General features: G+C 35.2%; 1 protein-coding gene across 1 annotated transcript in view; it reads right to left on the minus strand.

Annotated features, from left to right (window-relative positions):
• Nucleotides 1–22,102, minus strand: part of CNTNAP2 (contactin associated protein 2) — a 1,078,336-nt gene that overhangs the window by 257,666 nt on the left and 798,568 nt on the right. The window lies entirely within an intron of this gene.

Consider the following 22,102-nt stretch of genomic DNA (forward strand, 5'->3'; position numbering starts at 1 on the left):
AGGACTAAGGGCATGGACTTAATATGTGCTTACACTTCCAGCATGCTTTTGTTTGAATTATTTGGTCCAATTTTTTATAGATAATTAGATACATTACTCCTTTACTGTCATGTCTGGTATTGAACCAATGAGAATGAGGCCACTAAATACTTCTGACAATCTAGGCTCTAGTAGATTTTTGTGTTTCAGTTCCTCCAATTGTAAGAATGTGCATTAACTAATTATGGTAGATGGCCTTGTTCCTGCAACAAATGTTAGTCAAATTAATATACAGAATATATAATACAGGAGAATTTTGAAAAACCTATAAAAGAATAAATGGAAACAAAGTATTATTTTTGTTATTAACTTGAGAATGATTTTAAGATGTACTGCAGAATTTTGTTATGTTAGATGAGTGAAGTAAGGTATCATAAGGCTGACCATGATCATGAGCCTGAGGTAGACAAAGAATCCCATTTTACACTGGGAGAACTAAATTATAACAAAGCTCTGGTCCAAGTTCAGATTAACTATGACTGATTTAGCCCATCCTCATCTATAATGATTACAAAATTCTGGTCAGTGTTAAATTAGGTGACTTAATATTACAGACATGCTTTACTATGACACTTCTTTGTACTGAAGATAAGGTCAAGAGATTTGTCAAAAAAAATCACAATAACCTGCAGCCTTCTAAAACATAAAGATAAAAACTTTCCATTTGACTGAAGGATAACAACTTTAACTCAGCTTTAAGTAAGTGAATGAGTCTAGTGGAGGAAGAGAGGATTAATTAATGTACAGGTCAGTTCTTCTCCTGATAAAATGAATGCAAACGGGATTGGAGGCAGTGAATGAATGAGCTTTGCAGGGAGATAAAGAGTTAGTCTTGATAGTTTCTTTTAGCCTTGGATTGATTTTAAGCTTTTTGTGCTTTCAGCATAATCCTCCAGGAATGTAATAAAGTGTTACATGAGGTCAGCATGAAGGTGAAAATAGCATTTGAGTCTACAGGATTATCAAAAATCTGCTGTTAGACTCCCTTTTTCATATTCTCAATTACGATTCACAATTTATTTTAAATTGACATTAGGTGGTATAAAAATGGATCATAACACTCTATGACCAACAATATAAAGAAACACAAATAAAATTCAACATATCAGCAGAAAATGTATGGCAAGTATTCTGCTGGTTCAGTTGATAACAATTACTAACCTAGTGTATGCCTGGCTTTGTAGCTGGTAGAAATTTGCTTGATAAACACACAGGAATTACAGAATTTCCAAATGCATTGCCTCATAATTTATTAGTTGCTTGATGAGCTGTCAGTGCTTGTATGACAGGGTGAGCTGCTCAGGGATCAGGGAAGAGCTGTGGATGTTATCCATCTGGAATTTAGTAAAGGCCTTGACACCCTTTCCCACAGCATTCTTCTGTATAAACTGTCTGCTCATGGCGTGGATGGTGCACTCTTCGCTGGGTAACAAACTGGCTGGATGGCTGAGCCCAGAGAGTGAAAGTGAGTGCAGCTAAAGGCAGCTGGCAGACAGTCACAAGTGTTGTGTCCCAGGGGTCAGTATTGGGGCTGTTTCTGTTCAGTGTCTTTTCCACGATCTGGAGGAGGGGAAGTTCTCTCAGGAAGTTTACAGGTGAGTCCAAGTTGCAAGTGGCTTCAAGCTGTGCGTGACTCCAAGGAGTGTTGATTGCTGGAAGGCTCTGCAGGGGGATCTGGACAGGCTGGAGCAATATGGGTTGAGGCCTGTGATATGAGGGTCAACAAGGAGAGGTGCTGGGTCTTCTGGAAAACGAAGCTGGTGAAGGGTCTAGAGCACAAGTCTGATGAGGAGAGGCTGAGGGGGTTGGGGGTGTTTAGCCTGGAGAAAATGAGTTTGGGGCACCTTATCGCTTCTACAATTAGCTGGAAGGAGGTTGTAGCCATGTGGGAGTTAGTCTCTTCTCCCAAGTAACAAGTGATAGGACAAAGGGAAATGACCTGAAGTTGTGTCAGGGACAGCTGAGATTAGACGTTAGGGAATTTCTTCACTAAAAGGGCTGCCAAGCATTGGAACAGGCTGCCTAGGGAATACATTCCTTGATGTATTCAAAAATCCTAAAGCTATGGTGCCTAGGGACATGATTTAGAAGTAGACCTGGCAATGCTGAGTTAATGTTTCAACTTGATGATCTTAAAGTCTTTTTCCATGCTAAAGTATTCTATGATTCTATTCTGTAATGCAAATATCAAGAAGAAAATGTCCACTACAAATCACTAAATGCGGTTTTGAACAGTAATAATCCCTTAAAAAAATTTTCATTAGAACATTTAATGACTGGCTCACTGGAACATTATGAACTTTCAATATCATATTGGTTCATTAGCTGTCAAATTGGCCAACAGTGTTGGCACTGACCAGTCCTGTAATAATCTTTGGTTATCCTTTCTACATTACCCGTATAGAAGTCATAACTCTGAAGAAATGGTTATCATAAGTTGGAAATATATATTTAAAGTATACACTTAAGGTTTAAACCAAAGCTTTGCTCATAAAATAGCAACAATCTATCAGACCTCCATTGCATTCTAGCATGGGTAATTTGCAGCTGTGTAAAGGCACAGACTTTATTTTCACAGAGGTAACAGGGTAATGAAACCTGCTGCAATTGGCAGAAAGTTAAGTGAAAGCTATAAAACCTATTTGGCTCTGCAAATTCTGATCCCCATATCCTGTCAGGAACCTTGTCTTGCCATAACTACACTTTTATCAGCATTCAAGACAGCTAATTTAGATCCAAATCTGCTCTATATCAGTATAAATTTTGACTTGTATAATCAGAACAATAAAAACAACAGTAAGAAATATAAACACATATAGAATAAGACTTAAAAATAATTCTAATTAAAACCAAGTAGAAATCACACTTGAAAAATTATACCTAAGCAACTGAAAGTCCAATTATCTTCTAATTCAAATAAGTGTATTTTTTTAATGGATAAAATATATTGTTCTTTTAATCAATATTAATTACCAAGGGAAAGAGTAGGAATGTTGTCTCTTACCTAGGATGACACATTGTTTTATGGCAGCTTTCAGGAGAATGAATTTTTAACCAATAATTAGCTCAATAGGAATAAGCCACTAAATAAATAAGTATTGTAAAATCATATGTTTAGAAATCAACATAGGAAAGAAAGGGAAGGAAGAAACCCTGCAACAATTTAGAGATGGGAAATGCTAGTGTACTAAGCTATGGAGCTATAGGTTTGAATGCATGGAAAATCAGAATTACACTCAAAAGGAGTTAGAAACTTGTGACCAAGTAGTCACAAAAATAGTCCTAAAATAGAAGAATGCTCAGAGGACTTCTATAATTTTTCAGTGATTATTGCAACACTATAATTAAAGTACAAGTCATAGGTCAGAACTCTTCACACTTGGAAAATATTCTTGATTATGTCAACATTGGTGAACTTTATTATAGGAAGAAAACACCTGACCTAAGAACAAGGGCTCTTGAGTTACTTCTTCTAAGGAAAATGTAATAAAAGGACATTACTTGGTATAAAATGCTATTAATAGACTCCTTGCAATCCTTCCATATTGGTAGAACAAAAAAAATGGGGACTTTGATAGGAGTACAAATAAAACTCTGGAGGATACGTGTTGCTATAATTTTACCTCTGGGGATAGGGGACAGGATATAGAAAAATTGTTATGAAAAAAAGGAGTGTGAGAGCAAATGAAAGGTGATTGTTTACTTACATCCATAACCTCTATTAATTAATTATTCTTAACACTAAGCAGTAGGACCTCAAGAAGTTTTTTATATATATATATATAATGGTAGGGTAATTATCTCAAAGTCGCTTGATAGTTTTTAAAAGCAGTAAAGTGAATACCATCATCTCATCTTGAATTTTTCCACACAAATCTCTTATTTACAAATTATAGTCAAACTAGTGATTTAGTCAGCACGCTGTTCTACTTTGGAAAAACAAATACTAGAAATACATATGACAGAAGTTAGTAATTTTAACATTTACACTCCTTGCACAATTCCCCTCATACTTTATAAAAGGTATTCAAAAAATTCAGTAAGATGTTGAAATAGAATTGTAAGCTTATTGCTATAACTTACAGCACATACCAGAACAAATTTAACAAATGTTCCTTTGAAAGGATCTGTTTTTTGATATGTCACTTGGGATCCTCACAGTCTTTTTAAGAATATGTCAGGTATTCTCATGGCATGGTTTTCATGCAGTTTGATAATTGCATTATCAAAACACTCCTCTGAAAATTCAGTTCACATCAAACAAGATAAGGTCACATAGGAAGCTTGTTAGAATGACTTTATATTTAAATGTCTCTAAGTATTACTGCAAAAATTTTAAGGTGTAATGAAGTTAGTCATAAGAAAATCCTAGTACAGCAACAATTTGATTTTGAGATTTGGCAAACATCTAAAATTCCTCCTTGTTTTAATTTGTCAATCATCGGTGTCTTGGGTTGTGATGCAGAATGCAACCAATCTATCACTATCTGTTGAAACCAAGTGGGGCAGTGATCTTTATTTTTTCCACAATCCATCCTTCCTCCAGGGAGATATCTTCTGTTAATGGGTCATTGAGTCCCACTGCATGACTGATATAATTACATCATTCCATTGTGAGATACTACCCAGGGTGAGGAGCCAAGCATTTTTTTACCTAGATAAAATCTGAGATTTGGAACATCAGAGCAGCCCTTTTTCACTGGATTCCAGAGGAAAACCAGACCCTTCTACATCATCGCTGAAAACTGCATCCTTCTACAGGACCACTGCTTCAATAGAACCACATCTGTCACTCCAGGAGGACTGCAGCCACCATTTAATGGGGCTGCTTCTAGTACCCTGACCAAGAGGGTGTTAGGTTGTATTCTGACTGTCAGTGTTTTGTTTTTCTTAATACTGCATTTTTAATTTTTCCAGTAAAGAACTGTTATTCATATTCTCATCTCTTTGCCTGAGAGCTCCTTAATTTCAAAATTATAATAATTTGGAGGGAGAGGGTTCAAACTTTCCATTTCAAGAGAGGCTCCTGCCTTCCTTAGCAGACACCTGTCTTTCAAATCAAGACAAGCTGGCAAATAGTTTTGAAGATTAGGGGATTTAAATAATTATCTTTGAAATTGGCTAGGAGCCTAAACCTAGGTAAGAAAGCAGTTTTAAATTCTTTTCCAAATTTCTAACCTCTTGTTAGACGCATTCCTTTAAATATGGCAATTGAAGTGTGCCCAAATGTTTAATCGCCATCTTTTGTTTCAATTTATCAACTAAAGCTGCAGTTTTTCTGTGCTCCACAACTAAAATTCAATGTGACCTGATCATAGCATGGTCCCTCCAACAGAATTTTTGCTATTCTCAAGCCTCTTGACATTTGTCTGTTGTGGAGCTTGGTGGGCACAACCTTGCACAACAGAGACGCCTTAGTGATTTCAACCAGAGGACTGACAGCAAACTTCCTAGGGCTGTGTGCAGCTCAGCAAATGTCAGAGCTCACTGAGTTGTCTCAGATGGAAAGGTACACAAGCCATGGGAAAGGTCAGACAGCTATGATCCAGAATATACTGCCAATAACAAATAAAAGTAAAGAACCATTTAATTTATTTATTTTTTTTTGGTACGCTACAAGTAGGTTTTTAGCTCATTCTTTAATATAAAACAATGTTATTTACCTAGCATACCACTGCAGACAGTTTCAGAATATTAAATTAATTTCTGACTGATCTTTACTAGAAGATTTACAACTTACAAAAACCCGTGATCTGAAGGCTGATTTATAACTCACTGGCACATAGCAAATAGAGAGTATTAAGATACTATTTGAACATGAAAGCATAATGCAAAAGGAGTCTCTTCAGACACAAAATGAAGTTAGAACAGACAATATGCTCAACGTACAAAACCACTGCCATTACATAACACCCCAGAGATTAAAGAAAACAAAACAGTGACCCTTCTTAAAACATTAGTCATTGCCATAATGTACGAGCTGAAGATAAAATTATGCCACTTGGCCAAGGCCAAAAAAGATACTTAAAATAAAAGAAATACATTTCAGAGTCTGGGGCTTCAGTGGCTGCAGCCTAAATACTCAATCTCCTGGAAAAAATTATTTCCCCAAACCAAGGAAATAAGAGAACACTGTATCTAAGAAAGAGAAATATAAGTAAGTGGAAAATAACATTTACTCAACTGGCAGTTTGTTTTTGATCAAGGAGATTATATCTACTGTGGATAAAAATTAACTGACTGCAAACTAATTAGAAAGCATGAGAGGTGTACTTTGGGCAAGATTCTTGCAGTCCATCAAAAAATGTCTTTGAGAATTACAGCTCAAGTTTAAAGTAAAATACTCACAGTCACTCTACTGTCCTTACATTAATGTATGTGCATTTTAGATATGTATTTTGTATTACATTATGAAGGAAAAAGAATAGTCGTCCTACAGACATTCTACAGGTATTTTTATACAGACATATAAGAATTACTCTGAAATCCAAGTGATTGTTCAAAACCACTCTCCTAAAGGTAGTGGTCTGCTAAACCACTATAAATTAATTAGTAATTTATTATTATCAGCAACGAAGTCTACACTGGAGCAGGCACATAGAAAGAGGAGCCCATGCTGAAACAGGTTTGCTGATAGGACTTGTGACCCCATGGAAGGGACCCACTCTGGAACAGCTAATGAAAAACTGCAGCCTATGGGAAGAGACCCCACATTGGAACAGGGGAAAAGTGTGAGGAAGGAAGGATTAGCAGAGGCACCTGACCACAGCCCCTATTCCCTGTCCACATATATGTACTCCTGGGGAAGAAGAGGTAGAAAAGTGATTAATAAAGTTAAACCCAGGAAGAAAGAAGGTATTGGGGGAAGGTGGTTTAAAGATTTGGTTTTACTGCTCATTACCTTGCTCTTATTTTGATTGTTAATAAAATCAGTTAAATTTCTTTGAGTCAAGCCTGTTTCACCCATAATGGTAATTGGTGAATGTTCTCTCCCTGCCTTTAATCTTGACCTATAATCCCTTCATTATATTTTCTCTCCTCTGTTCAGCTGAGGAAGGGAGTGATAGAGGGGCTTTAGTGGGCACCTGGCATTCAGCCAGGGTCAATCCACCACAATATTGAAATCAGTATGATTTCTATAATAAACACCTCTGATTTATGCCATTGTAAAGAGGGGTAATCCAGCCTTAATCTCTTAAATTTTTTTTAATGGAAGTCCATGTGAAAAAATAATTATTGCTTATTTTTTAGTATTCTAGCTATTTTCTATTTACTGGCCTATTTTAAGTGACTATGACAGTACAGAATATCTGGCTAACTAAAAACTTGGTCAAACAAACCAACACTAGTCCTTACTTGTCTATATTGCTCTGCTCCTGTTTGCATCAAGGTATCAGGACTTGGTACATGATGCCTACATCAGGTGTTTAAGCCTATATTTATTTCTAAGTGCTTACTTCTGGGTCTTAAAGTTAAGCAAACTTGCAGAAGCAAGGCTTTACTTTTAACCATTCCAAAACATTCAATTTTAGAGGAGGCTTTTCTATTTGAAATTCTTGCTGGGCATAGGGTATGTTCCATATCTCTTAGAGTGATGTAATCTATCAATGATCAAAACGCATTTTGCCACCAAATTAAAGAAATAAGAAAATGACAGCAGTAGAAACACTTTTTACATTTCCTCCTTTAGGTAAGTACTTACCACTTCTTGTTAGTGATGTAATAAGTATTTCACCTGCAAGTACATGACATCTTAGAATTACTGTTTAAACCCACTTTTGAAAGCTCTAGCTATGCTTCTTACAGTACTGCAGCACAGAAATTATAAAAGATAATGATTAGGCTAAATAATAATTATCCCTTATTAATCTGTGAGCAAGCAGATAAAGTCAGCAGTATTACCACACTGATGGGGAAAATAATCAGCAAGGCTAAAGATAAGACAGAAAGTTACCCAGAACTGCAGCATTGAAATTTTACTTGCCCTTCATGAGATCTCTTACCCAGAAGATAAACCTCATTGAGTTAGTGCTTGCTTTTGTTAAAAAAAAAAGCAAACCAAACCAAATACCGCCCCTCCCCTTCTCTGCGAAACCAAAAGGAAACACCACCAAAAAACCTAATAAAGTAAACAAACAACACACCCATTGAGAGGGATTGAAAAATAAAGCTCCAGAACTTGTAGGTCTGGATGACTTTTCATGCTCAGGATTTTTGCTTTATAAGTTAGTAAATTCTATGTACAATAGTGTCCTTAAAATGCTTAAGCTGGGTCATCAGTTGCTATCGGATCCTGAAATTCCTACTGTCTTCTTAAACCCTGAATCCCACATCATGCCTGTTATTTCCTTTCCTCTCAGCAACTGAGATGGGGGCTCAACCTAAAACCTGTTGATAAACACTGAAAGGGGGATTTACTATCCCCTCAATTCATATTGCTTATCTTTTGGGACATATCTAAGATATGTTCTGTAGCAGTGATTTTATCATTTCCTGCAAAGATCCCTGCTTTTGTGCACTGTCAGTGATCCAAGGTTTGTGCAGCAAGCTCTCAATTCTCTGCCACTTAGAAAAATTAGATAATCTACTGTGGGGTAGTCTGCTTGATCCATAAAGTGTGTAATAATATTTCAGTCGGAAAAGCAGTCTTTTCTTATAGCTTTTGACTTCTTTGTCTCCTTTAACTTTTCTAAAGTTTTGATTGATAGTCTTTGCTCAGATAGGTAAGAATGTGAACTCAATAAGGAGTGGAAAATTCAATGGCAGCTCAAATGAAACCTCCAATTTATTTGCTACTACCAACTTCAAAATAAAAAGCTTTTTGTAGAAGACAAAAAGGAAACAAACGAATCACACACCATGTTCTCTGGACATTCTCAGGCATCTTGATATTTACCACCAATAGAGCAGTGTGGGAGTGTCTGAGTACACCCTCTTGATCAAAAATTGTTCTATGTAAAAGTTAAAAGAACCTAAAAATCTGCTGGCACTTGTAAAATCACATTCAAACCACAGAGACAACACTGCTCAAGACTTCTCCTGTTTAATATTTGAGAGATTATAAATTATTCAAAACATCTATTTTTTCCCCAAGATGTGCCCTTCAAGTTTCTTTTTAAAATCCATTTTTAATGGAGATTAATTCCTTTATTTCTTGCCATCTTTTTCTTATTATGTCCTTGAAATTCTGATTTTATCTGGCATGACATCAAGAGCTTGATCATTAAAAATATAAAATCCTCACTAAGCAAGAGGCAGTAACTGGCTGTATAGCAGTAAATTTATTTTTGGGTACTACTGTTAGGGATTTTCAGAGAACTGAATTACAGAATAACAAAGGATGGAATGTAGGAATCTCAGAATGACTACATGTCCAACTCTTTGCTCAAATCAGGGTTAATTTTGGTTAGATTTCATAATTGTTATTAATGTGTCCAACTTCTTCAGAAGCATGAAATCCAGAACTGACCACTTAAAAATCTGGGCAATATATTTCCATTTACTGAACATAAGTATTAATGAATGCATTTTTGTTTCACCTGCAATGTACAGCTTTAATTCATGAGCACTGAAACACAAAGCAGACACAACATATATGGAAGCAGATTAAACTCAAAGAGAAAGATTTAGTTTTGTTAAAAGATGGAGAATATGTTCAGAAGCCTAACAAGTGGACATTTTTATTGTGGCAGGAACAATGTAGACAAGATGACTTTTAATCTTACTTCCACTGTGTTGCGAACTTGGAAACCTCTATAATTCAGTTGCCACTTGAGGCACAACAAATTTTACAACAGTGTATATAAAATATGCTGATTGTGATTATACCATAATATAAATTAATCTTCATGTTTCCAGTTGTAGACAACAGTTTACAGTGAACAGCACATGCCATGTTTCCAGCAGCCTTAACAACCCAGCTGACTCCTGCCCTTCCTTCCATGCAAGCCTTGAAGATCCAAGACTTCCAAAGGAGATGGAAATTATCTGAGGAATCTCATATCACCTTATACCCAATTGAATACAAAAGATTAATTAAATCACTTTTTTATTGGCAAAGAAAAGACTTGCTAATGTTCTTAAATATAAATTTTATCTACTTTACCAGAAAATATGGGATTTAAAGTAATTTAATTTTTTAGTAGCTTGTTTCATGCATTTGACAGTTTCCAGATCTTTATTTCCTACCATGAAGAAGAATGATGCCATGAGAGATGATTTGTCTCTTCCCAATTCTACCAACTCAGACACACTGACTATTACAAACCAAAGAAAGCATACTATCACCACTGGTAAATAGAAATGAATGAAAACTTGACCCTTTTCCTCATAGTTGCATACATCTTTCTCATACTAGAACCAAAAGTTATTTTAAGTGAACTTGGTTCCCTGTTAATTTGCTAGCCTGAACAGAATTGATGTTATTTCTCTTTGTTGTACTTTTTACTACTTTTCTCTTTTCCAAATTTCAAAAAACCAAAATATCACTATAGAATTAAAACTGTTGCTTGAATTGAAAGGGAAAAAAATGCCAAACAAGAAAAATGTATGTTCAGTTCTTACTTTTTATAGTTGTCCAGTAGGGTAACTTCTAAACGGGAAGCAGGAGAGCTGAATAAAAAAGTCTCTCAGAAAGATTCAGTTACTTCCTTTAAAAACAGAATACAATATCCCAAAATGCCCACATACCTCTCCTCCCCAGCAGAAAACCCCAACCAAGTGAAGAAAAACATCCCAACCTTTAAATAACAGATACCAGAGACATCCCTCTAAACACATCAAAGGTTTAAATATCCCCATTTTAAGAAACATGAATAGAATTTGGATTGGAATTCAAGCTATCCTTACAAATCTTGCACTTAGTACCTCTCTCACTTCCTATGTACAAGGAAGTCACTGAAATTATGTCAAAACAGACTTACATGATCAAAAGCCTCACTGACGATAATGTTTTGCTACTAAAGAACTACCACTTGAAATAACACCTAAAGCTTTCAAGTTACACATTTCTTCTTCTACAATTCCTTCCTTTTAATATTAATTTATTGGAGCAAGCAATTATCCAATTATCTTCACATTTAAATTACCTAAATGTCCGTGTTATAATTGCATTCATTAGTTACTGAAATTGCACCTGCAAATGCTATATAGCTATGAAACGTTTATGTTGTTTTTCTGTAATGGATATTTAATAATTTAATTTCATCATTAATACTTTGTAGCATTGCTGTAAGCAGCTTTATAAAATTACACTTTTCTGTAGAGATTAATTTTATCTGTGAAGGAAAGCAGCCCTATCATTAGGGGTTTTGTCCCATCTTATTCAGTGACAAAGGTAATACTATGACAATACTAATATCAAAAACAGTTGACTTCTGCCAATGGACTACTACACTTCCATGTAGCAACTGAATGAACAGCAAAAACAACTAGCAGCAACTAACTTGAAAATAAATTTTGTGGTTTTGAGTTTTAATGTCTGTTTTCAGCACAGAGTGAATGTTTTAGTCTTTCTTACTTAAGTCTGTCTAATTCTCTATGGCAGTAACTTGAGTTTGAAACCATAATACTGCATTTTGTTGCTAGTCATCTTTCTGAGAGAATTTAGGAAAGAAAAAGAAAGTAGGTAAAAAAAAATTGGCACATTCAAAATATGTTAATAGGTATGTGCCCATGCAGCATATATAAAATCTTCTTTGAAGTATAAAACTCCCACTGAACTGGCTTTACTGGTTGGGGATTTTTGTTTATTTGTTGGTTGCTTTGATTTTGTTTTCTTTTTTGTTTTTGGCACAAAAACTCACCAAACTATTTCTGAAGATAAATTAGTGAAACATCTGGTATGAAGATGATTTACATGCAAATTAAATTACCTTGCAGGTATACAAATTCTAAATTTCTCAAACAAAAGGGGACAGTGATTTAAAACTAAAGAACAAATAAAAGAAAGTAATCTCCCCCAAAGAAAAAACTGTCTTCTGAGCTCAGTTTAAAAATATTAATTGGCAACAGTTTTGAAATATTCCATGGCACAAGCCTATGCAGTAGGATATATTTTGCTGGTTATTGAGAAACCAGTTTCAACTGACTTCCCTCCCCGATTCTGGTTCCCACTGCACAGAAACAACAACTGTCTAAAAACAAAACCAAAATTTAGACAGCTACTGAAAAACAACTGACAAAATCTCCACTGTTAGAGATGCATGATATTTTTCAAAAACATTTCTGGAATTGAATTTCTATGTGTTTTGACACTGATGACCTACTTAATCACACAGCAGTCTGACACATCATGAAATGTGTACTTTCCAAAACTCAGATGGACATTTAAAGCTGATGTTTTCTTCTCCTATACCCTGTGTATCAAGATGAATTAGCTACCTGCTACAATTATCTAAAGGCCCTTACTACACTGACTGCACATCAGAGAAGGCCCACACTGAGCTCAGCCTTACCTGATGGACTGTTTCATTTCTGGGGAGGAAATGGGAGTGGGATTGTACATTGGCTGCTGCAATTAAACCAGCTCCACTGTCTTCACAACTTGTAGCAAGAGCACTTAATCTCAGTCATACTAGAGCCTTTAGAGCTTCAGAGGTTCAAAGAAAACATGTGTATACTAAGACAGGATTTCAAATGTGTTTAAAATCCCAACTGTTTAATCTCAACTGCCATCATGCTCACTGTATTTTTACTTCAAACCTTTTGGACTGTTTTACCTTCCCACTATGTTAAATTATCTATTTCTTCATAAAACTAAGTCCTATTCATAAAAAAAAAAACAAAAAAAAAAAAAAACAAAAAAAACCAAAAACATTGTATCCCTAGTTTAGATTCTCAGATTTAGGGGATGGATACTCAAAGATGTGGCATTGGTTGTCTGGTAACAAAGCAATTCCCAAGAAGTTGAGGATATTTATCAAAAGTGAAACTAGAGCTTCACTCTTGGCATTCTTCGTGGGACAGAGTTACTCCTGACTCATTCCCATATAAATAGAAGGCAGGTGAAGTATTGCAGCACCTGACCTAGCTTTCCATAATCCTCTGGCTATTAGAGCAGGAGCAAGAAAAATGAGCATGGCAGAGATACAGTGAAAATTCCTCTGTACTATTAACTTCAAGAACAGCCAGGAATGTTTCTTGGTACAATAATATCATCTAGACCATTTCAGCTAGCACTTGAACCAAACAACTCCTAACACACTTTGTCAGTTGGAAGAGTCCAGATGCCATTAGCAGAAAAGATGAAGGATGTTTCATGTCAGAAGGCATCAATGCCCAGCAATCCATCCAGGTGTTTGCTAAATCAGGAAAGGCATGTCCTTAAAGGACCTGATTGTTTGGACTGCTTTTGGAATACAGTAGCAAACAACCTGGTTTTTGTGTGCTTCTTATCACTATCATAAACTACAGAAAATCCATGGGAGTAAAAGAACAACCTAAAATATTTGTTCATTCTAACATGGATCATTCTAAATATGAAAAAAAAAAATCAGCCATGACAAAAGTAACAAAGTAATTGTTACACAATTGTTGCCTACTCCTCACATTAGTATGGTATTAAAAATATAAACCACAAACCATGGGACATGGCAGTTCAGTTTAGGAATTCAGCACTTCCAGGTGAGAGCAGGATAATGGTGAACAGATGATGGCACCAGACCTTCAGAAAGGCGTGTGCTTTATGCAACTGTAGTGTTTCTGTTCTGCAGTTAGATTTTTTTCTCATCAAGAATTTTTTCTTCACCATACTACATCACTGCGCAGTCTACTCAACCTCTACAACTTCTTTTAGCTCTACTAAGCTTATCCAGAAATCAATAAGAAATAGAAAACTATCAGCAACAAGTCCTTGATGTAAGAAACCTAGTCCCCCCTTCTACACTCCCCCCCCCCCCCCAAAAAAAAAAAAAACCCCACAAAAACCAGAAAGGTAACAAAACAAAAACAAAAAAAAACCCCAAAAAGCAAAAAACAAAACAAAACAAAAAAACAAAAAACAAAAAATAAAACAGAACAAACCAGATTAAAAAAAAAAACTGAAAAAAAAGCCAGAGCTCAAAAATCTTCAAAGAGAGTAGGAACAGCTAGAAAGGAAACACGTAACTGGTTAGCACTATCCAATCTAGAGTAGTTTATTCTTCTGAGAACAATATCTAGAAAATTAAACCCTTCATGAGATCATGAAAATATTTCAGGAGACCGTGGCTATTATCAAAATGAAAGAAACAAATTAACTGAAGCAAGGTGATTACTTTTTGGTTTGTAAGAGGAATGCATCTCAATAAAAGCAAGTTTATAAATGTATTTTATTATAATAACTACAGAGGCTTAAGCCTAAGAAACATCAGGAAACTCTTAGGAAATATAATGACAAATATGGACAAATTTGAACTTTAGTTTCACTGAATTTTGAAGTGGCTCTTTTTGCGGGTATTTGCTGGTATGTGGTTTTTGTCAATATAACAGTCCTCAAATTGTCAAAAGAAGATAACACATTTTTGGCCATAAACCTAATTTCACATCCAAGCCTGATAAGAACATTAAAACAAGAATTTCTTACTGAGAATCAAAAAGGTGTGGTCAAAAAGGAAGTGCTATCAGAAACTATTAAAAATATGGTTCTCATGTTTGAAAAACAACTTTCTGGTAGACATGCCCACTGAAACAGGAGTGGCTGCTTCAGCACAGATGAGTCCTGGACATTTGTTTCCAAACCTGTATGATGTAAACCAGTGGAACAGTGTCTACTGTCTCTTTCTCACCTTCCCAAAGCAGCTGCATGTTACCATGGCTTTCCTTAAAGATGATGCAATTTTAAAGATGAAGTTGAAGGAAGATTCAAGTGTAGACTTTTTTGAGAACTAAAAGTATTCTCATTTCACACATGATAGGTTGCCAGACACTGGAGTGCTCACACTGATAAAGAGATTGCTGTTCCTACTAAAATGTGATGAAACTAAAAGTTTATCTCCAAGATCAGACTGAACACAGAAAAGAGTTCAAGACTGAAACACTCCTGATGTGCAGGACTTTCCACTTAAAGAACAAAAATAGTAAAATTTGGCTGTATATGCACTGAGAGTAAGCATATGTATGTGCTAAAGGTGTTACTAAGGCAAATACAAAGATGATTAGCATTTGAAAATACTAAAGTGGTTAAAAACCTTGCTGATGTCTAAAAGAGGGTTATCTTTTTTATTCAATTAAGATATAAGAATTTTATTTCTGTTTTGCTTCAAACTGAGACAGCAGCCACAAGTACAGATAAATCTTACCCTGTATAACACCCACCCTGCCAAAAAACCTCAAAACCCCAAATAATCCTCCCCAACAAACTCATACCTCCTTGAAATGCTAACAGACAATCCTGTGGAAATATCAGATTGTTATTGATCACAAAAAAAAAAAATCCCAAGCATAACCTAATTATTAGCACTTAGTGGGAAAGAAACAGACAAGGCAGAAAATCCTCATTTTCATTATATAAACAGGGGACTTATATCAGTAACATATCCAGTTTTGTCCTGAACCTCATCCTATGCCCACATCCTAAAAGATTATGCCAAAACTGCAGAGGCATTGAACAGTGACAGGATGATTAAAAGTAGAGAACAATTTCATGGAGGAAAATGCCTACACAGTCTAGGGTTTTTCAGCCTTGAAATTAGATAAGTGAGAGTAGATAAAATGGAGGTATATAAAAGTCAAGAGTAGTGAAAAGGGTTAAGTAAGATCTATTGATTTATTAAAATAACATCCTGGTCCTTTATCATACAAGAGCTAACATTATGTATCAGATTCAATAAATTGCTTAAGACCAGGATTAAAAATACTACATGACATCCCAGTTCTTTAAACCATCAAGCTATTCAAAGCCTTCCTATACAAATACTGAAAACTTTCTAGTCAGGTTTTGCATGTCCATGTCAGCTGAAACATCTATTAATTTCATTTATATTCTCTAACACACTTCACTCAAAAGAATAATGGTGGAAACTTTCTGAAATGAATGAAGTTCCAGAGACAGTTACAAGGATTTGCTTCAATGACTGTTATTTACAGCAAATCAAGTATGACAAGAGGACTTTAGAGAAATCTCCAGCAAGCACTAATGGCTGGGCCAGTGCTTTAATACAAAAGATCTCATTTTCAGTTCAGTCTCCAAGTAGGCATGCAAAGGGAAGGATCATGAAACCAGATTTCACAGCTGTTGGCTGCAACCAAGGAGCAGATATTTCAGTTAGTTTTTCCTCTTATTTACTAAAAACCCCCAAAATCTCCTTTTGTGAGATGCCTACCTTCACTGTAGTTGGGAAACCCAGGCAAAGAAACTGTTTTTCCATCAACCTTTTTAGGACAGTTTTTGCTGGCTGCCTCAGCTTAACTATTGGCTTCATACTTTTGGATGCTGTTCTAAAAGTTCTCTGCAAACTGAGCCTTTGGGAATAGCAAACTGCAGGGGTGATTTTCCTACGTGAAGGCATCCATTTTAGAGCAAATTCAGAGATTTTGACTGCAATAGCTATTACTTAGGATTGGTAGTTTTCCTGTCCTGTCCTATTAAAGCAACAACACACAACACTGCTAAGTGCTCTCCTTCACAAGTACCAAGGCTCCAGCTGTCTTGTCTGCCTTACTAATTTTTTCCACTTTAGTCTATGAAGAATACAGGGCTTTCCTGGTCTGACAAACAAGAGTGTCAAAGACTGAGATTCAGTGTAAACTGACTTTGACAACACCAGTCCTGTCTCCAGCACACAAGTCTTTGCTATAGTGAAAATATTGGCATGGCGCGACTGTTTACTTAGAAATGACTAAGGGGACATGCCAGAAAAATGAATTATCGTTCTTCTGTAAATATTGTGGGTATTTTAGGATGGACTTATTCCCCTTTACCAGATATTTTTGTTTTCAAAGAGCCTGGAAAACAGTGAGAGAATAAAATCTGCTTTTTTGATGTGTTAGATGATTAAGACAGCCATATAAGCTTCCCTCCAGTGCCTATCTGACTATCAATTGCTTTCCAAGGTCCTGCTAAATAAAATAATGTATAAATTGAATCTTTAGACATTACCCACTATAAATATTTTATCACTCTTTTATTCCCATCTAGTGCTTTAAATCTTCAAGGTCTGTACCACAACAATATACAGCATTTAAATATGGCCTTGATGGGGTTTTTCTTATTAAATACAGCCTGTCTACATCTACTGTCACCTAAGAAGGGTGGTGCATGTGCAGGAGTGTGCAACTGGAGTTGAAAGGCACCCACTAGTGTTTGTAGCATGCTGGGCCCAAGCTGTCTTTACACTTACATCAATAAAAATCAGATGGGAGTAAAGACTGTGTATACAGAGTAGCTTTTAGGTTATTCTTTGAACTAGGGTAAATCAATACAAGAAGCAAGACAGGGAATTTCAGACCTTTTGAAATCTTTCTTAGGATCAAGGGTAACTGAACTAAAGGAGTTTTTCAAAATCTGGGTAAAATTCTCAATGCCTTAAGGGACTAAGCCCAGCATATACTGACTGCTACTCACATGCATCTTTTTTAGATTTTCTATTTGAATAGATTCATTTAATGCTAAATGAAAATCAAAACAACACCAACATTTTTAAACTGTTTTCCTACTTAGTATTTGCTCTAGGTAAGCAACTTTATGATGGCAATGAAAATACTTGCCTTAGAACACTAATTAGCTGTTTTAAAAATTGTTTTTTAATGTATATCTTGACCAGAGCTAAATAATCCTAAAAAAGTTGTGCATTGTTTCTTTGAGGATATACCCTGAACATTTTATTTAGTTTTTTGCCTCTTAAAATGAATACTATCATCATAAAAAAATAAGAAAGCTGAATAAGAACAAATATGTCAGGATAACTTACAAGGAAGGTATGTCATGGGTCTGGTACTCAGCACACGTATTTTGGTGTGAAACTATTACTGAAACAGACAGTTTGGAAAGATTTTCTGATTTTTTGAAGAGCAGTACAAAAAGCATCGAAGATAGATTTCCCTAGAATGCCTGAATCTATGACTGCTTTCTTCATTAAAACTTTGTTCTTTTCAAAATTGGCTGCAGTTTCAATGAGTAGGATGCAATATGTCTACTAAGTGTTTTCAGTCAACTTACGAATTCTTACACCTTCCATACTAAACAGTATAAGCATCTTCCTGCTGTGTTGTTTCTATAGTCTCTCTGGGCTTCCATTATGGTACTTCTTAGTTCACTACTTCAGATCTTTGTTTATTTGTCCATTGAATATCTTGTTTTTTTTTTTTTTTTTTTCCTTAAAGACTATTGCATTTAAAATAGCTAAGCATTTTAATTTTATAGACATATCCCACAATCATCCAAAACAAAATGGTGAATTTCTTGGAGTGATTAAGTAAACCCCCCCATTCTTCAAGATTAAAAAGACCTGGGAAATGCTGCTGTTAATTATTAAGCTATTTTACTTTTAAAATGATATTTTTTGGACTCTTTGTTGCTTTATATTTCCCTATCAGTAGGTAAGACATAGGCTTGACCTGTAAACTTCAACATCAATAGCAATTTCTCTGTCTTCAGCCTGTTGACAAAACTTATTTGTTAGCTGTATTATTTACAATGAGTATCATCATAAATTTATTGATTAGAAAATTCTGCAGTAGTTGATTTCTGCAAATACATTCATTTCCTTAAAAATTCATTGACTCTTTCATATGAAAAAATCAGTGGCTTGTGTGTGTATTTTTCTCCCCAGGTCTAGTACAGAATATATTATACACTATCATAATATACAATATAATGCTACCTCTGTTTCCCAGCTAAGGTGCCCACATGCTGAACATAAGCCTGAGGAGCACTGACAATTTTGGGGAAAATATTTGTTAATTGAATCTTCTGGTACCTTTCAATATAAGTAGATATATTGATTTTGTGATTATTTCTTGGAGGACTTCAGGGCAATCAGATGTATGAATCTGAGCACATCTATGGATTATTGAAATTAATTTATCATTTCTATACCGTGCACTGTTTACAAATAAATTTTTTCTACTATTTAATCATGTATAGAAGTTGTAATAAAGGCATATTCATCCTCCACATTCTACCCTAAATCTCTCCATATTTAACTATTCTTTAAGTATATCAATCTTAGACAATGTTATTGTTTATGAATATAACAACTTCTGCATGTCCCATGTAAAAATCAGTGTCACAAGTGCTGAGTGCAGGCTTTTACACACAGAAAGGAAAAAAAGAGTTGTCTAAAATTTCATATTTAAAATAGCGTGGTTAAAAGGTAGTATTGTCACAAGTGATCTCTACACCACAAAACATATGAAATAAACTAAATGAATTCTCGTGAAATCTGTGACAGAACTACAGTAAATTTGATTTGCCACCGGTACAAAGAAATTGTTAATAAAAATATTTTTAGACACACTTCCCTCTATTTTGGTACAGTTGCAGTATGAATGCTATTTTAAAAGTTATTTCAAGGCAATATAAAATATGCGTACTGAAAACCACAGACAATAAAAATATTCATTTCCATATTACACTCTGCTTTTTCTGGTCCTCTAATGCATTTTGCTATGTATCTCCACAATGTGATTTTCTGTTTACCAGATAAGATCACCATTCACAGTCTTGGTTCAAAGTTTTTTTGAAAAGCACTAAAAAATCAGCATGAAGTCAATAAGAAAATATTAAGCAATACTATCCAAATAAAGCAAGGCTAAGATCATGATAGGCTAAAGAAGATTTGCATGAAAGATGAGCAATGAAAGATTTATGATGAAAGATGAGATCAGTGATGTCTTCTCACTTTTGAAACTTTGTCGAAAATTCTGCAATTTGAAACTAATTTTGTCTATGTCTAGCACACTGCTTCTTGAAGAACTGAGGGAAGAATCTTGTAAGATTATTCTAAGAGGCAGCATGCGTTCTGCTCCAAAAATTCATCCTATCCTGCTAACAGGCCCAGTTGTACAAGGAAAGGAATGCTTCCTTTTTTACTACAATCATGCATCAAAGCCAACAAGCCAACCTAGTCAATAAGAACTTTGAGTGAATCATTTGAACTATAAGTTAGAGATGGAGAACTCAAAGTGTTATTTCATTTGTATCACTGATCACGTGTCAATATGAAAAACCTACTTTTATAATAGGACAACTAACTCTGCTCTCAGTAGCATAAATTCAATAGGAACTGCATCTGTGTCTTGAAAACCAGAACCAAGCTTACATTCCTATAGAAAAAGGTAATGCAATTGCTTGGTGTTTTTTTCAATCTAGAATTATAAAGCTGTTGAGCTCTATATGATCATTCACCATGATCATATATCATATGATCATATATAGCATCATTCATCATGGCATGATCATTCACCATGAAGATAATAAATAACCTGTCCATTTCTAACCTGCTTTCCTCAATCCTGTAAGGCCAACTTCTCTGACAGTATGTATATATGCTAATGTAAACACGCACAGTACCTCCCTAATGCTGGAAACAGTCCTTCAGAGACTAAAGTAAGACAAATAAACTCATTTTGCCTGTGACAGCAGTGCTAGACTCATAAGTAAACATTTCAGCAAGGCAAAGTCAGCATATGTTAATCACATTGAATATCTCATTGCACTTTTCTCCTACAATCAATTAACAAGCTTTAATGTTGGCTCTCTATTCAGAGAGAACAAAATGTAATTATTTTAATTGTGGATTATTTTTCCTCTTTAAGTAAGTGCTGTCCTTAAGACCAGGCTCTCATGTAATCTGTTTTTGAGAAACAGAACTGATTGTCACTACTGGTTTGCTCATATATCCTTATGGCATGCCATCATAAATAGAATTTGGCACTCCTGAGCTAGCTCCTCACAGCAGTTGTCTTTAATGTCATTTGCTCAAGTGGTTCAAGGTCTTAATCTATAATTAATCTTTAGCAATCCACTGCAGTGCTGCAAGACAACCATTTTCAGCCTTTAATTTCAAGTAAGTCTTGACACTTTCATTCAATGAAGATAATACAGGTAACTTTACACCTCTGAAATTGTAAAAGCATCTCCAGAATGAATATAACAAAGGAAAGACTTGCTCTATACAGAAACATCAGTCTGAACAATCAGTTTTCTAACTTGTCCTTAATACAAATGAGAGCACAAAGAGAGTATTTATGTTTTCTAAGGTCTGCAGAGAAAACAAAACTTATCTGAGTAAACAGAAGGTTGTTGAAGTATGACATGCTCTCCTAAAAAAGATATAAGTTAATTACAAACACTGACCTTAAAAAGCTCTCCTTTTCTTTGGGTCACAGTGGAATACATTTTACAGAAGCTTAAGGCAGACTGGTAAATGTTCAGCTCCAAAGGTATGTGAGTCATTACGAATATATTGCAAATCTTCCTGGTTGTTGACACCATTATTTATTATTTGCATTATGTAGTGCTTATAATCTCTAGTAAAGGAGCAAAGGATCCCCCATGGTGCTAGGTAATTATTGTAACACTAACATGGCATGACAAAACTCTGGAGTGTTGTCATTAGAAAAGAAACAGCTAGAAAAGAAATGTAATCAATACAGGAGATGTATGATTAGGAAACAGCAACTGTTATACACAAAATTCACTATTGAAATATGAACCTGGGTCTTCCCAGTTTTCAAGAACTACTGTTTTCTAGATTGACAACAGTGGCCCAGACCTGACCAACCACGACTCTGAAGCAGTATGGAGTAGGTCTCAGTAACATTCTTTACTAAAACACATGGTTAAGAATGAATGAAAAAAACTAGAAAAAAAAACTCAACAGGAAAAGTATTTCAAGCCTTCTGATCTGGAGATCTCCAAAATACATATTTAATCATTTATGATGACTGGCAGAAGTATGATCTTACATACTGACATAAGAGTGTTTGAAACACAGCTACAAAGAAAACAACAACTTTCTGTATTGCACAGAAAGAAATGTGAGCAGAGAGCACAGCTCATCACTCACTAGGGAAAATGTGTTCAGAGCTTTTTAGTTTTGAACACTGGAACTTGTTCCAGAAAAAGATCATCTTTACTAAT

Source organism: Erithacus rubecula (assembly GCF_903797595.1).
Source record: "Erithacus rubecula genome assembly, chromosome: 3".
NCBI classification, from domain to species: domain Eukaryota; kingdom Metazoa; phylum Chordata; class Aves; order Passeriformes; family Muscicapidae; genus Erithacus; species Erithacus rubecula.